Consider the following 14,282-nt stretch of genomic DNA (forward strand, 5'->3'; position numbering starts at 1 on the left):
GCCTTAAAAACATTTTGACATTCTTTGAAAATGTTACTGCCTGCTTATGTAGATTAAGGTAAGATTGTAGATTTGGAGTTTAAGAGGGAATTTTACAAGATGCTACATAAAAGGCTTGTAAAAAGAAATTGTCTATATATACATGTGAGGGATAAGATAGCACATTGGATGGAAGAAAGCAGAGGGTTGTTAAAAATGGAGCTCATTCAAACTGAATTAATGTCACAAGTGGGGTATCTCAGGCTCAGTCTTGTGGTTTCTAGGACCTTTGCTTTTTTTAACTTATATCAGTGACATAGATGAAAACATGGTCAACAGGTATTTAAATTTGCATATGATATTAAAGTTTTGGATGTTGCTTGCTGTGAAGTGGATGCTGTCTATTCACAAAGAATTTAGATCATTTAGTAAGTTGGACAAATAAAATACAGATGGGTTTTAATTATAATAAATGCAAGATAATGTATTTGGGTTATTGTAATTTGAAATACAAGTATAATTTGGATGGGAATAACCTTAATAGTATCATGAAAAAAAAGGGATCTTAGTGTAGTAATTGATCAGTCTTTTAATCCATCCAAGCAGTGTACTATTGTTACTGGTAGGGCAAATAGAATATTAGGTTGTAACTACAGAAATATTGAATACAAGTCTAAAGAGGTTACAATTTCATTCTGTATAGGTGACTTGTTAGGCTACATTTGGAATATTGTGTTTAGTCTGAGGAAAGACATTAAATTTTGTAAAGGGTTTAGAGAAATGGTACACGAGATTGAGGGGTTGTCATGTAACTCTGGTTGAAATCTCTCAAATTTTCTCTTGAATAAGAAGAGTTAGGGGGTATCTGATTGAGATGTTGAAGATGATAAAGTGAATTCATAGTATTGATGCATCATCCTTTTTCATACTGAACAGTAAGAATAATAGAACTATGGGACACAAGTAGAAATTTGGGCAGGGAAGGAGTCATCTTCTTTTAAGACAGTTTTATTTTTCTAACAGGGTGGTTGGGTTTTGGAATGGGTAGAGAACAAATATTTACAAAACAAGTATGGTTGTTAATATAATATTGAACATTTTATTAGAAGTCATCAAAATTATTATTTCTTGTAAAGTGAATTTGTTCTAGATGCAGAAGCTGGCCATTAAAAAGGTTAACTGTTCCTTCTTATTTTGTTAAACAATTGTATCTTGTATATTGTTACTGGTTATGTATGATTTATTTTTATACATTGTTGAGGTTTGTAAACTGAGGTCCTCATGGATGCCTGCTTTCAATAGAGAAGTAAGTACCAAGCAGGGTTAAACTTAGGTTATGCACTGTGGCATTGTCATGGATAAATCTACTGTTGGACAAGGAAAGTCCTTTTACAGCAAATTATGAGGATTATGTCTGCAATTTTCACCTTACCTTCAAAGAAGAAATTTTTGTTCCAACCAAAGTTTTACCAGTTTGCAAAGATTGCTCTTTCACCATCAAAGACCTTATGATGTGATTCATTACATAGATGAGATGTCAGATAATCATGTGACTAATTAGAATAGTTGTCAAAGGACTCTGAACTGGTTGTCAACAAGTAATGCCTAGCTATAATACAGATAGGAGTCACAAGAGACCACTGGAAATGGCTTTGATGGACCTTATCTACAAGAACTTACACCAAAAAATGAATTAGTAAACATCTTGACAAAAGATTGAATGTTCTTAAGGGTACCAGGATACTTCTAGACTAGAAATAATATTTGGTAATAATGCCAACAAAAGATATCTAAAAGTTGAGGGTGAAGCACTGTATGGAGGAAATCCACATAAGTGCATGCCATAATGTCCATGGATCTCGACTTTGAATTTTGATTGTAGGAATGTTGGGTATAAAAAATTTTTCTTTAAGCTGTTAATGGTGGTATTAGGATAATCAACCTGCCAGTGTTCAAAAGAATTGTTCATAATTACTTAAAATGGCTGGACTCAGGTAGTGCTAAGGCTGCACTATATATGCAATAGGTAAATTCTATAAAGGTAGTGCTCTCATTTAACTAATCTAGCAGTACAAAAGAAGTGGGATTGTTCACCTCCTGTTATGAGATAAGATCAACAGATGCTAGGACTATTCTAACTAGTATTACAGCAAATGCAAGAGGGTTAATGGCAGTTTATGGCTGTAACTGCTCCAACTAATGGGGTTTGTGCATCATCTTTGGTGAGTGCAGCAGTTTGCTTGTATTTAAGATAGGGTGATTAATTTAAATAATCACATTGAACATTTGGGTGCATACTTGTGTGAAACGACTTGGATATGGAAACTGGTGTTGATAAAATATTAGGCATTATTATGTTTCATTTTTTTGTTAATTAATCTCGCCCACACCTCAATTCAAGCAAGTCATTACTGGCTTTACTGAAATAAAAATAAAATACAATTTATTAAATAAGGTGTTTCGCGTTAATTAATACTGTTTTTGTCTGAAAATTAAAGTTTTTGATTTTGACACCTAGATTTAATATCTTGGATATGGACAGGCTGCAGAAGTTATACACCATCACCTTACAGTGTTGCTTTGTCAGAGCCCAGAAACAATAGGCTTTTGATGTACCATGTGGGGAGGAAATGAGAATTTGTGCAAGTGGTTTTTTATGGCATTATACATAGCCAGTCTAATGTGTTACTGCCTTTTGCAGCAATATTATAATTAATGCATGAAAGTGAGTTTGTTGTCCAAAAATAATATATGTTTACTCAGCCAATTATTCCTCCATCAGATGCCAACTTTTGTGTCATTACTAATTTATAATTATGGATAAATGTTTATTCAGCTTCAAACTGTACTTGTTACTTACATAGTTCTTGAGGCAGAAAGTACTGGAGGTAGTTATATATCTAGCTGCAATGTGCCCAAGAACAAAATCATTGCTATCAAAAGGCTTAAGTTAATGACTGAAAATTTTGAAGACAAGTTGGACTCAAGTCACTCACCATAGTTAGAAAGATTGCTGGTGTTGCTTGTTGATGTGTTTGTAAAACTAGATTGTTGAATGCACAGAACAACAGTATTGATTCAGATATATACATGTAGCATGTCTCAGACAAAATGTTGGATATTCAAGACTGTTTAGTGCAAGGGTTACTTTGTTTAGTGATTTAATATTTAATGGATATTTAGTTTTCATAATAAGATTGTTTAAATTAAATTATTTTAAAAGTGAGAATTATGACAAGTTTTGCTGTGTGTGTAGTTTAACTGTTGTAATTTGATATCACATTACTACAACCTTTTGTATATTTCTTGTTTCCTTAAATAAGTATTGTTGCATCTCTTGGTTTGTAGAACGTTCTAGGCCTCAGTTGTCAAATATGTAACATTTCTGCATTTCATAATCTAAAAACTTGTCACAGTTCATTAACATACAGCAAATTAAGATGTCACTAAAAATAACTGATGGTTTCTAAAATTTGTTGATTATGATATGAGGTAGAAAATATGAATTTAATAAGGAAATAATCACCCAAAACCATCATTAGAAAAATTACTTTTTCTTTACTAACCTGTGAAAAGTGTTTTCAAAAAGACGTTTTTGGCAAATTAAAACAGACTCTGATGTTTGATATAATATTTTAATAATGAATTTGAATAAATTGTTTTTATGCATTGTTTTACATTTACAGTCAGGTTTTCTAATGAAATTTTGCATGATTTATGCTTATTATTACAAGTGGAGTATACGCCCAAGCTATTTGAAATATTTTCATCTTCCTAACGTTTTCTCATAGAGTAGGATTTCTGTTAATCTGATTTAATATTCTCGTGTTATGGCAGTTCAAACCTCATCTACTATAATTCTGTACTTTTTTCTTCTATGTTGAAGTCGATTTTAAATTTTGAAAGATATTTTATTTTGTTGTCAAGTTTATATTTGATTTAGCATATTTAAATACTTAACTACTAACCATATCTAAGTAATCTTTCTTTCCCTGTTAATAACCCGCTATATCATAGCATGTCTTTAAGTGAGCGTTCCGTTTCAGGTCGATGACAGCTTATCTGCTACAGTTTACCCCTTTGCTAAGCCTTATTTGTGCATTGATTTTATAAAAAGCTTTGGAATATTTTGGAATGTCCCTTACCAGTAAAATGTCTTTTCAGATTATAACTTTGCAGAATGATTTAACATGCAGTAATAATCGTTGTGCAGTGGTCTTTCACTGCTGAGTTTGTCTTCTGGCACAACAAACAAAGCATTATGAAATAAATTAACCAAGGAATAGTTGATGCAGCACTGTGCCATTTATAGATAGGTTATTATTTCATGTACAAGCCGTATTATAAATTAGTACTTATAAAAGAGCAGATTAGTAATGCATTCAACTCACTAATAGCCATACGTTTTGAACAAACATTAACTTCTTACTAAATTTCAGTGATTTCAGTATATGAAGAAGAAAAGATTTTAGTTTCTTGATTTAAAAACTTTAAAACTGTTAATTAATACTTATGAAGCTATATGAGTATTAGAATAGTGCCAGCAACGACTGTTATAGCATCATCTGGTATCTGACTGATAACACTCGTCATGTAGTGATATCGGAAGATTTTATAATTCAGTGCGTATAACAATTAAGAGTATTATTAGTTAGATGATGTATATGTGTGTGGTGTTGTAACGTGTTCTCTTTCGTTGAGCAATTTCTTTTTACAAATTATTTTATTCAAAATACTAATTATAACAAATTAGTTTATTTCTTCCATAACTTTTGTACAGGTTACTATCACTCATAGACATTTGTAGGCCTAAGTTTACAAATAACATTCTTGCTTTCAATACAAATTAACTTGTAATAAATAACAGTGACTACTGATGCAACAATAAACTTTTACATTTCACCTATACTCGATTGAGTTATTGAATAATTATCACTGATTTAAATACTCCACTTTGACTATTATTCTGCAAACTGAAACTGAATTTAAAACTTCACCTTATAATGTAAACTTGTTTATAGATATGTCGCAAACTCTCTTGATCATTAACATTCATTAATTGTCTAGGTATTTTAGGACTACTTTTAAAAACTCTCTTGATCTTAATGTAATGCGTGTGTGTAGATTTTTTTATGTAGCAAAGCCACATCGGGTTGTCTGCTGTGTCCACCGAGGGGATTCGAATCCCTGATTTTTATGTTGTAAATCCAATGACTTATCGCTGTCTTTCCCCTCGGGGGACAGTGCAATGCTTCCTATACTGAACATCTACATTAAAACAATGAAAATAATAGCTTACAAAAGTGTACTATTTATGTAATCCTGTATGTATTTATTAAACTGACTGTTTGCGTGTTAAACTGCGTTGATTTTGAGCTGTACTGTTTGCCGTATTCAGTTTTATATGTTATATATTACTACTTTTTTTTCAGAACAAGAGAAACTATTGGAAGTGACTTGATGAAGATAACTATTTAAGATAAAGCTGCTATTTTGATTAATTTGAATCACTCAGGTTATTGCAGACAGGTATGTAGAGATTCATTTAATTACAGATATAAATTTAAAATAAGCAAATACAGAAACTCTACTGACTTTAAAAACAAGTTAAAAATAACTACTCTGTTACTTATCAACCAAAACAATTATATTGTAAACAAAAGTTTTATAACTGGATGTATATTAAAAGTAAAATTTATAATAAAAGCTTTATTTTACGTTATCTAACCAGCAAAAAAAAAAAATACGATATCACGAAAAGAAAAAACAAAATAACAGGTTAGTACTAACGAATTATGAAAGTAATAAATATTTATTCAGTTAATTGTTTCAAGTACACAGTTCGTGAAATTAACAAACATGGCCACTAGGGGAAAACCAACTGAATAGGCGAACTGTAGTCATTAATTTTGTTTAAAACAACTTGATATGCAAACTGTAAACGACATTTTGTTAAAACCAATTGAACACGTAAACTGTAAGCAATCATTTTGTTGAAATCAACTGAATACATAAACTGTAGACGGTCGTTTTGTGAAAACAAACTCGATATTTAATTGTAGATAGTCATTTTGTGAAAAACAGCTTAATATGTAAGCTGTAGATGATCATTTTGTTAAAAGCTACTAATAATGTAAACTGTAGATCAATTTGTTTAAACCAACTGTATACGTAAACTGGAAACATTCGTGTTATGAAAATCAACTTAATATGCTATCTACAGAATATCATTTTGTTAAAATAACTGGATATGTAAACTGTAGAAAATCATTTTCTGGAGACTAGCTAGATATGTATAATGCTAGTTTGATATAAAAGAAATGTTATGTGATCAGGTTGTATTTATTCTCTGTTTTAATAAATGAAAAAAATGCTGAAAATGTGTGCGTGTGTCTCTTAACTCAATGTTTGAAAACACATGAAATATAATATTTAATACGTTTATTGTGGCTTGAAACATGCGCATAACTAATCATCCTACGACTGGTTGCATGAGTTAGCTTTGAAGACTAATTATGTGTGTTTGTAGAGCTGTGCGCAAAATAAATGATATACTGTGAGAATTAAATTAAAATGCAAACTTTTTTGAAATTGGACACAAGGTCCCTGACGTCGGTTACAACAATATTCTCGATCGGTCGGTGTTGAAGTTCCAAAAAGTGAGAATATTTGTATTACATATACAGCTGAATGTTTGTACTTTTCATGCCCTCTGCTAATATAGTCGTGTTTTCTGCATGTAAATGTTTTTAAGACACATGTACTTTCTCTCCTTGCTGTCTCGATCTCCCACCTACCGTTGTTAGCTTCACTTGCGTGACTTCTTCTGTCACGATATATTTTTGCATGGCGATAGGCAGCTTATAAATATTGTTACATAAAAATAGAAATACACTTTAGAAATATTCTGCCAGTTTTTAGTAAAGAATACGAATCGCTTTAAGGTCGTAGGATAGTGGTGTTTTTATACAGTACTACACTTCCAAGTATTGTTTAATGTGACATTTATCTGATATCATGTTACAATTTCTCAATGGTATTAAAGAAACGTAAATCCCTTTGTCTTGAAACTTGAAAGAATGTCAGTCCCAAAAAGAATGTGATGTTTGAGTCTAAAGGGCTGTCACGTCTGCAACTGTGAAACTCTCAAAGGATGGCGAGAGAAAATGAAAGACACAGTAGAAAAAGCTTTAGATTTGTGATGAAAATATTAACTATAGAATAAACCTACGAAACATTTGCGATCAAATTAGTAACTTTATTGCAACAACACTTCTTTAATTGCGCTTTTTATAGAATGCTACAAAATAATGCTAAAAGTAGACACTGAAATCTGTAATCCCACTTGTCTTAGGCCTAAATCGCCTATATTTACTTGTGTACGCTTTTCCTTCAGTTCACTTAGGGCTAAACTGTACCGTACTTAATTTATGTAAATAATATGCTCACTTTTGTCTGTCGGAACTTCGGCCCGGCATGGCCAGGTGGGTTAAGGTGTTCGACTCGTAATCAGAGGGTCGCGGGTTCGAATCCCGGTCACACCAAACATGCTCGTCCTTTCAGCCATGGGAGCATTATAATATACGGTCAATCCCACTATTCGTTGGTAAAAGAGCCAAGAGTTGGCGGTGGGTGGTAATGTCTAGCTGCCTTTCCTCTAGTCTTACACTGCTAAATTAGGGACGGCTAGCTCATATAGGCCTCGTGTAGCTTTGCGCAAAATTCAAACCAAAACAAATCTGAGTATCACTTTATTATTGTTTTGTTGTTAAACATGTGACCACTTATAAATCGTATAGCTTAAGGTTCATGAGTAAAAAACATCTACCTAGTGTTTTACGTCAAGAGATCCGACTTATTCAGTAACGTCAGATTTGTGTCTTAAGTTATTAATCCAGCATCTGTTGTTGTGATGATTGATAGCTGGTGGCTTAATGTACAATCAATTTACAACCAACAACATTTTTTTCCGACGCTCGCGGCTATCTTATTGTGACTATTTTGTTTTTATTTAACGATTTACAGCACTATTAAACCAGCTAATAAGGAAATTTAAGTTATCACAACCCTTGTGTTAATTTCATGTATGCAACAAGCAACATGAAAGGTAGTAAAACGAATAAGTTCAATCATTTATGTTTATAGAATAAATCATTTGTTCTGTTACGTATTATAATTTATCTCGGACGAGTCTCAGATATATTATGTTACGTATTACGATATCAAATACCCGGAAACTGTTTAATTTATAAGTTAATTTAACGTCAGCATGTATCAAATTTATATTTTCCAATAAGATCTTAATTGGTACACACAATTTTGTTTCTTAACACAAATGTATTTTATATTCAGTATTGTATCTGGTCTGGAACTGATTATTTTATCAACGGTCAAGGCCCACGACGAGGGAATTAATTTTGTGTTCATACACAAATGCGCTTCACTTGACGGGGAATTCTAAGCTCATTCTCTCTATTCGTATTTGACCTAACGCGGTTTACAAGCTGACTTTTAACGTAAGAAGATATATATTTAATGTCCTCATAGAAATAATAATGTCGGAATTTAATTCTCTGAAGTTGAACGGTTCGTAATCTTCGAAATCTATATATGTTCCTGGTGAAATATCTGTAGTTTTCTGATTAGTAAGTGTCTGTGACAGTTATAGCTACTGAAGCTTGTGATATACTCTATGTAGCGACCAAATAATATTGTAAACCTGTCTCTTAGCGCGTCGATTTATAATCTTTAGGCGAAGTTCTAAAAAATTCAGTTGGCCCAACAATATTCGAATATACACTAGTGCTTTCGTAAAACACATGTTGATTCTTGCTCTCGAGAATATTCTACAAATTTAGAGAATAGGCGGGAATTGCGCAATACACATTTAACAATATAAGTCGTATATTACTAAATATATATTAAACTAAAACAAACATAAATATTTAAAATAATAATAAATTCGTTACAGTTCTTACACTTAATCAGCATTTTGTTGTTTAATAGTAGAGGATGGAAATTGTGAAGTTTATGGACTAACTATATGTACGCTGTCATAACTATGCATGCACACACCTCACATACACTAAACTGTACTTAATCTGTGCACACTTGTATTGGGTAACTGTATATTCAATTGTTTGTTTGGTACCCTCGCTATAAATGAAAGTGTAAGAGACAGAGCTATGTGGTAGAAACTACTAGCAAACCCGTATTATTGATCATTAATCTGAAAAATGATATTTAGATCTTTTAGTTTCCTTGCTGTTTGATGTGTAAAGTCAGGCTACCAGACTTCATCTAGCAAGGTTTACAGTTTAGGTAGTTATGCAGTTTGTTTGTTTGTTTTTTCTTCTTTTCATTGTTCATTAGATATTTACAAATACTCAGCGACACGTGTAGGTGATGCTGCATAATGCATTAGAGGAGAAACATCAGAAACTTATAGGGGCACTTAGTAAAACGCATACCTCCATGTAGCGTTGATCATATTCGACCCTCACAAAATACGAAAGCGTGCCGTATGTCTGTCGTTACAATCAGATATAAGCCATTTTTGGCAGTACATTGATAAATAGTATTCTTCATATGTTCACCAAGTCTCATTAAAATTTGATCATGTGTGGATGAGTTTAGAGCAAAAATTGAGTGAAAAATCGCCCTGTCTAAACAGATTTTTTTTTTCATGATCTTACCTTAACACTTTAAAAACTGTTTACTTCTTAGTTGCATCATAGTCCAAATGTATACCAACTTTCGTCCAAATCCATTCAGCCTTTTACAAGAACCCATGGTGACAAACACACACAAAGAGGGATGGAGTGTTTTCTTATAGCAAAGCCACATCGGGCTATCTGCTGAGTTCACCGAGGGGAACCAAACCCCTGATTTTAGTGTTGTAAACCCGTATACTTACCGCTGTACCAACAGGGGACAGAGGGATGGAAACAAGCTTAAGTAACGTAGGTAAAAAAATATTAAATCACACCGAACCCAATCTCGAAGCAGTGATCCTGCACTTATTACACCAGTTCTGAATACTTGGCTTCTTACATCTTCCCTTAATCTTCCGGGTAATTTTAGATGCAAATGTAATTTTTATGATAATGCGTTTTCTAGAAATGCCATCTACTAATAATTTCCTTTTGTTTACCCATCTCAAAATATCCATGTGTTATCTTTAGCTTACATCCTTGTAAGCCACAGTATTCTTCCATCTAATCTCCAAAATATTTTAACTATAGAATTAGTCCCCACATTCTACTAATAGCAGTCTAAAGTTCCAAGGTATCTTTATTCGACATCCCAGCCCCCTCGGTCATCAATATAATTCTCCAGGTGTTCTTCATATTGTCTTGGCTCGATATGACCAAGTAGTCAAGGCTCTTGTGTAGTAATCTGAAGGTCACCGGTTTGGATTCCTGTCCCACCAAAAAGCCACGGGAGGCGTTATTATGTTACGGTGAATCCCACTGTTCGTTGGTAAAAGTTATCGATTGATTGTAATAACTAGCTGCCTTCCCTCTAGTTTGGCCTTCGTGTCCAGGCGCAGTTGGATGAATTTGGTCTGTCCTTGGATGGCATTGCTTTATTCACTGGTCAGCCCATCCTGCAATGTTTTATTACTATCCCCAAGTGTGACCTCACTTTGAATCACCTGATAAAAGCGGATACTCCCGATTTGAAGTACTGTCTGTTATTTGCTGAATATATTTCGAACCATTCTTCCATTCACATTTATACAGATGGTTCAAGATCAGATGACTGTATTGGCTCTGCCATGGTTCGGTGGCAGCTCACAGAATCCTTTCTACAGTTTCTTTGCTCATTGCCAAACTATACGCCATTTCTCATGCCCTGGATCACATTGAAACTAAGCAGTACTGGAATTGTACTCTTTATACTGACTCGCTTAGCTCTCTACTGGTCCTCGGATCGCTTTACGTTAGTTCTCACCCTGTTCTTGCTGATATTGAAACCAACTGGCGCATTTTTCTTTAACATCTATTTGTATACAGTTCTTCCGGATACCCGGCCACGTTGGTATTCGCGGGAACGAGCTCGCTCACACAACAGCTATGTCTGTCTGATCTGGCACTATCACTGCTGTGCCTGTTCCATATACAGACTATGGTCTTGTATTCAAGGCTCAGCTCCGCGCCAGTTGGCAGTCGACTTGGAGTGAGCAACGTGAAAACAAGCTTTTCCATGTAAAACCCTCTATTGGACTTTGGCTGTCTTGTTTCCGTAAGGATCGGAAAGAAAAAGTTGTCCTAACTAGACTACGCATTGGTCACAGGTTTTTAACTCATCGTTTTCTTTTATTTGGGATTAATGCACCAATTATTGGTCTGTGTGATACTCAGGTCACAATACGAGGTCTGTTCAAAAAATACGCGGACTGACGTCATAAAACAAAATGTACTTTATTTAGAAGTTACAGGTCTGGGATCCCTTCAAAGTACTCTCCTCCCCAACGCACACACTTATCCCAACGGTGTTTCCACTTTTTGAAACAGTCCTGGTATGCTTCTTTTGTAATGTCCTCCAGCTCCTTCGTCGCATTTGCCTTAATCTCGGGAATTGTCTCAAATCTTCTTCCTTTCAAGGGTCTTTTGAGTTTGGGGAACAAGAAAAAATCGCAAGGAGCAAGGTCAGGTGAGTAGGGGGGTGGGGAAGAACAGTGATCGAGTGTTTGGCCAAAAACTCACGAGTTCTGAGGGCTGAATGGGCTGGAGCGTTGTCGTGATGGAAAAACCAGTCGCCACTTCTCCACATTTCTGGACTTTTGCGACGGATGGCGTCCCTCAGACGTTTCAGAACTTCAATGTAGTAAGTCTGGTTCACTGTGGAGTCTTCGGGGTGGTACTCGTGGTGAGCAACATCGAAGAAAACTGTCAGCATCACCTTGACCTTGGATCGAACTTGGCGAGCTTTTTTGGGTCTATGGGATGTTTCACCCATCCACTGGGACGATTGGACCTTCGTTTCAGTGTCATTACCATAAACCCATGATTCATCCCCTGTTATGATCCTTGACAAGAAGTTTTCATCTTGTGAACGATCAAGCAGTTTCTGACAAACCTGGACGCGATGGGCTTTTTGTTCGTCCGTCATAATCAGGCGTGGCACAAATTTCGCAGCAACGCGGTGCATCTTCAAATTTTCGGTCAAAATCTCGTAACAAGACCCAACTGATATCCCACACTCTTCAGCAAGCTCCCTGGCAGTCAGACGTCGATTTGCCCGCACCAGGGTGTTGATTTTGTCGACGTGTGGGTCGTCAGTTGACGTGGAAGGACGTCCAGGACGCTCATCATCTTCAATGGACTGTCGACCATCCTTAAAACGTTCATGCCACTTGAAACATGCCGTACGATTCATAGCAACATCACCGTAAGCCGTGTTAAGCATAGCAAAAGTTTCAGTCGCAGATTTTCCAAGTTTAACACAAAATTTCACAGCAAGTGGTTGCTCCTTCAGGTCATTCATTCTGAAATCCGCCAAACGAAAAAATCGCACTTCACTTAAAACCGCGTAGCTAATACACAAATGGAGATATCTGCAATCGGAAAAAGGCGTCGTAATCAGCTGATCTGTGCGAACCTAGCGACACCAAGCGGATTCCCCTGGAACCAACTGGAGCCGCGCAATTCAAACAGTCCGCGTATTTTTTGAACAGACCTCGTAAGCCACGTTTCACTGTCTTGCCGTTGTTACGACTCCCAACGACGGTACCATTTTAAACATGTTTTGGCCCAAGGTTTTTCCATAACGTTAGACAATGTTATTGGTGATGGTGACACTGTCCACCTTACAAATGGTTTTAGTTTTTAAGAGCCATTGGCCTTTTTAACACTATTTAAGTTAATTCAGAAATTGGACTTTGACTTGTTTTAACATGGTATCTTTTTTTTCAAATTTTACTAATTTTACTTTAATTTTTACTGGTTTGACATAGCCCAGTTGCTTTGCGCCACAAAACGCCAAACAATCAACCCACCAACCCTCTAGTTTGCACAGCTAAATTAAGGATGGCTAATATAGATAGCCCTCGTGTAGCTTTGGGAAAAATTCCAAACAAACCATATTGTTTTATTTACTGTTCTTAATCTCCAACTCCTTATTAATGTATAATTTAATCTAATTTTCTGGGTAATCTCAACTAGTATCGAATTCTTGCTGTTATCTTTAGATTAATCATTACGACAAAATGTTCTTCCATGTAATCTGTCAAGTAAGTCAACCTTTAAACGGTCAGTTCTACTATTATATCGAGTAATCTGAACCACTAAATACCTCTTTTTGTAACCTACCTAATAGTCTCGTCTACCTACTTACTCTATTTCTAATCTGGCGAATGCTCTTACTGGTAACTATATCCCTAATAAGTTGTCAAGGGGTCTGAATTTCTAATTGCTCCTTTCCCTCATACCTCGACTAATCTCTGTATATCCTTCTAATTTTTTGAATTGTCTCGTACACAACGTAGTCCCTTGCACCTAATCTTCCAAGTAATCTCGACCACATACATGTAGTCTAACAAATAATCTTAATAGTTAATTACCATACTTCTATGGTGTCGAATTACGTCGGCTGTAATTGTACTCTACCAAGTACTATTAATTACTAACTCCTTGCTTAGCGGGTCGAATGCAGCCCATTAGAATGCCGAACTATAGACCTGCAGGAAAAAACGTACTCCACACTTTGGAGCTATGGGTGCGTTATAAGACTAACAACATTAGGGGCTGCTAACGCAGCTAACTCTCGAGCAGCTTTGTTCGTAGTTCAAAAAACAAGAACTTATTGCTTTGCTGTTGAAGTTTTTATGTTAAAAGAATCTTGACTTTTTGACAGCATGAGAGATTATTTTTGAGATAGTTAGATGGTCAAAACTTCGACTAAAGGGCATTTGTTATTTAAAAAGGCCTTTGCCCAAGGAGTCTGGATTACATATTGTCAGAATCATTTTACCTGATTTTGGTTCAGTCAAACTTTCTAATCCAACGAGTGCACCACACGATGACACAGTATCGTTGTCGTCACGTTACGACTAACGTCGATTTCAAATTTTGCTTTTTGTATTTGCAAAGTATTTCACACAAACAGCACTCAACTCGCGTGTAATTTTCTAAAAAGTGAAAATTAAACACAATTGCTCTGAGCGTTCTCGACTTACTTAGGTCTAAAATACGCATGTGCAGTTCTTTCAAAACCATTTTCCTATAATTTTGTGAACAAACAATTGTAAAGCTTTATGAAGAAACCTTTCAAGTTTTCAAAATTCCAGACTTTAGCCC

The 14,282-nt window shown here is 35.0% G+C and overlaps 1 protein-coding gene across 5 annotated transcripts in view; it reads left to right on the forward strand.

Annotated features, from left to right (window-relative positions):
- The window catches only part of LOC143235540 (neurocalcin homolog), a 119,243-nt gene that overhangs the window by 43,687 nt on the left and 61,274 nt on the right, over positions 1–14,282 (forward strand). For 4 of the 5 annotated variants that reach the window (XM_076473783.1, XM_076473781.1, XM_076473782.1 and 1 more), the window contains exon 4: positions 5,412–5,508. The gene's annotated coding sequence lies outside the window, so the exon portion shown is untranslated. Of the gene's footprint in view, positions 1–5,411; positions 6,360–14,282 lie in introns of those variants that run through there. The other variant, XR_013019276.1, reaches the window with a different exon arrangement.

Source organism: Tachypleus tridentatus, chromosome 12, assembly GCF_004210375.1.
Source record: "Tachypleus tridentatus isolate NWPU-2018 chromosome 12, ASM421037v1, whole genome shotgun sequence".
NCBI classification, from domain to species: Eukaryota; Metazoa; Arthropoda; class Merostomata; order Xiphosura; family Limulidae; genus Tachypleus; species Tachypleus tridentatus.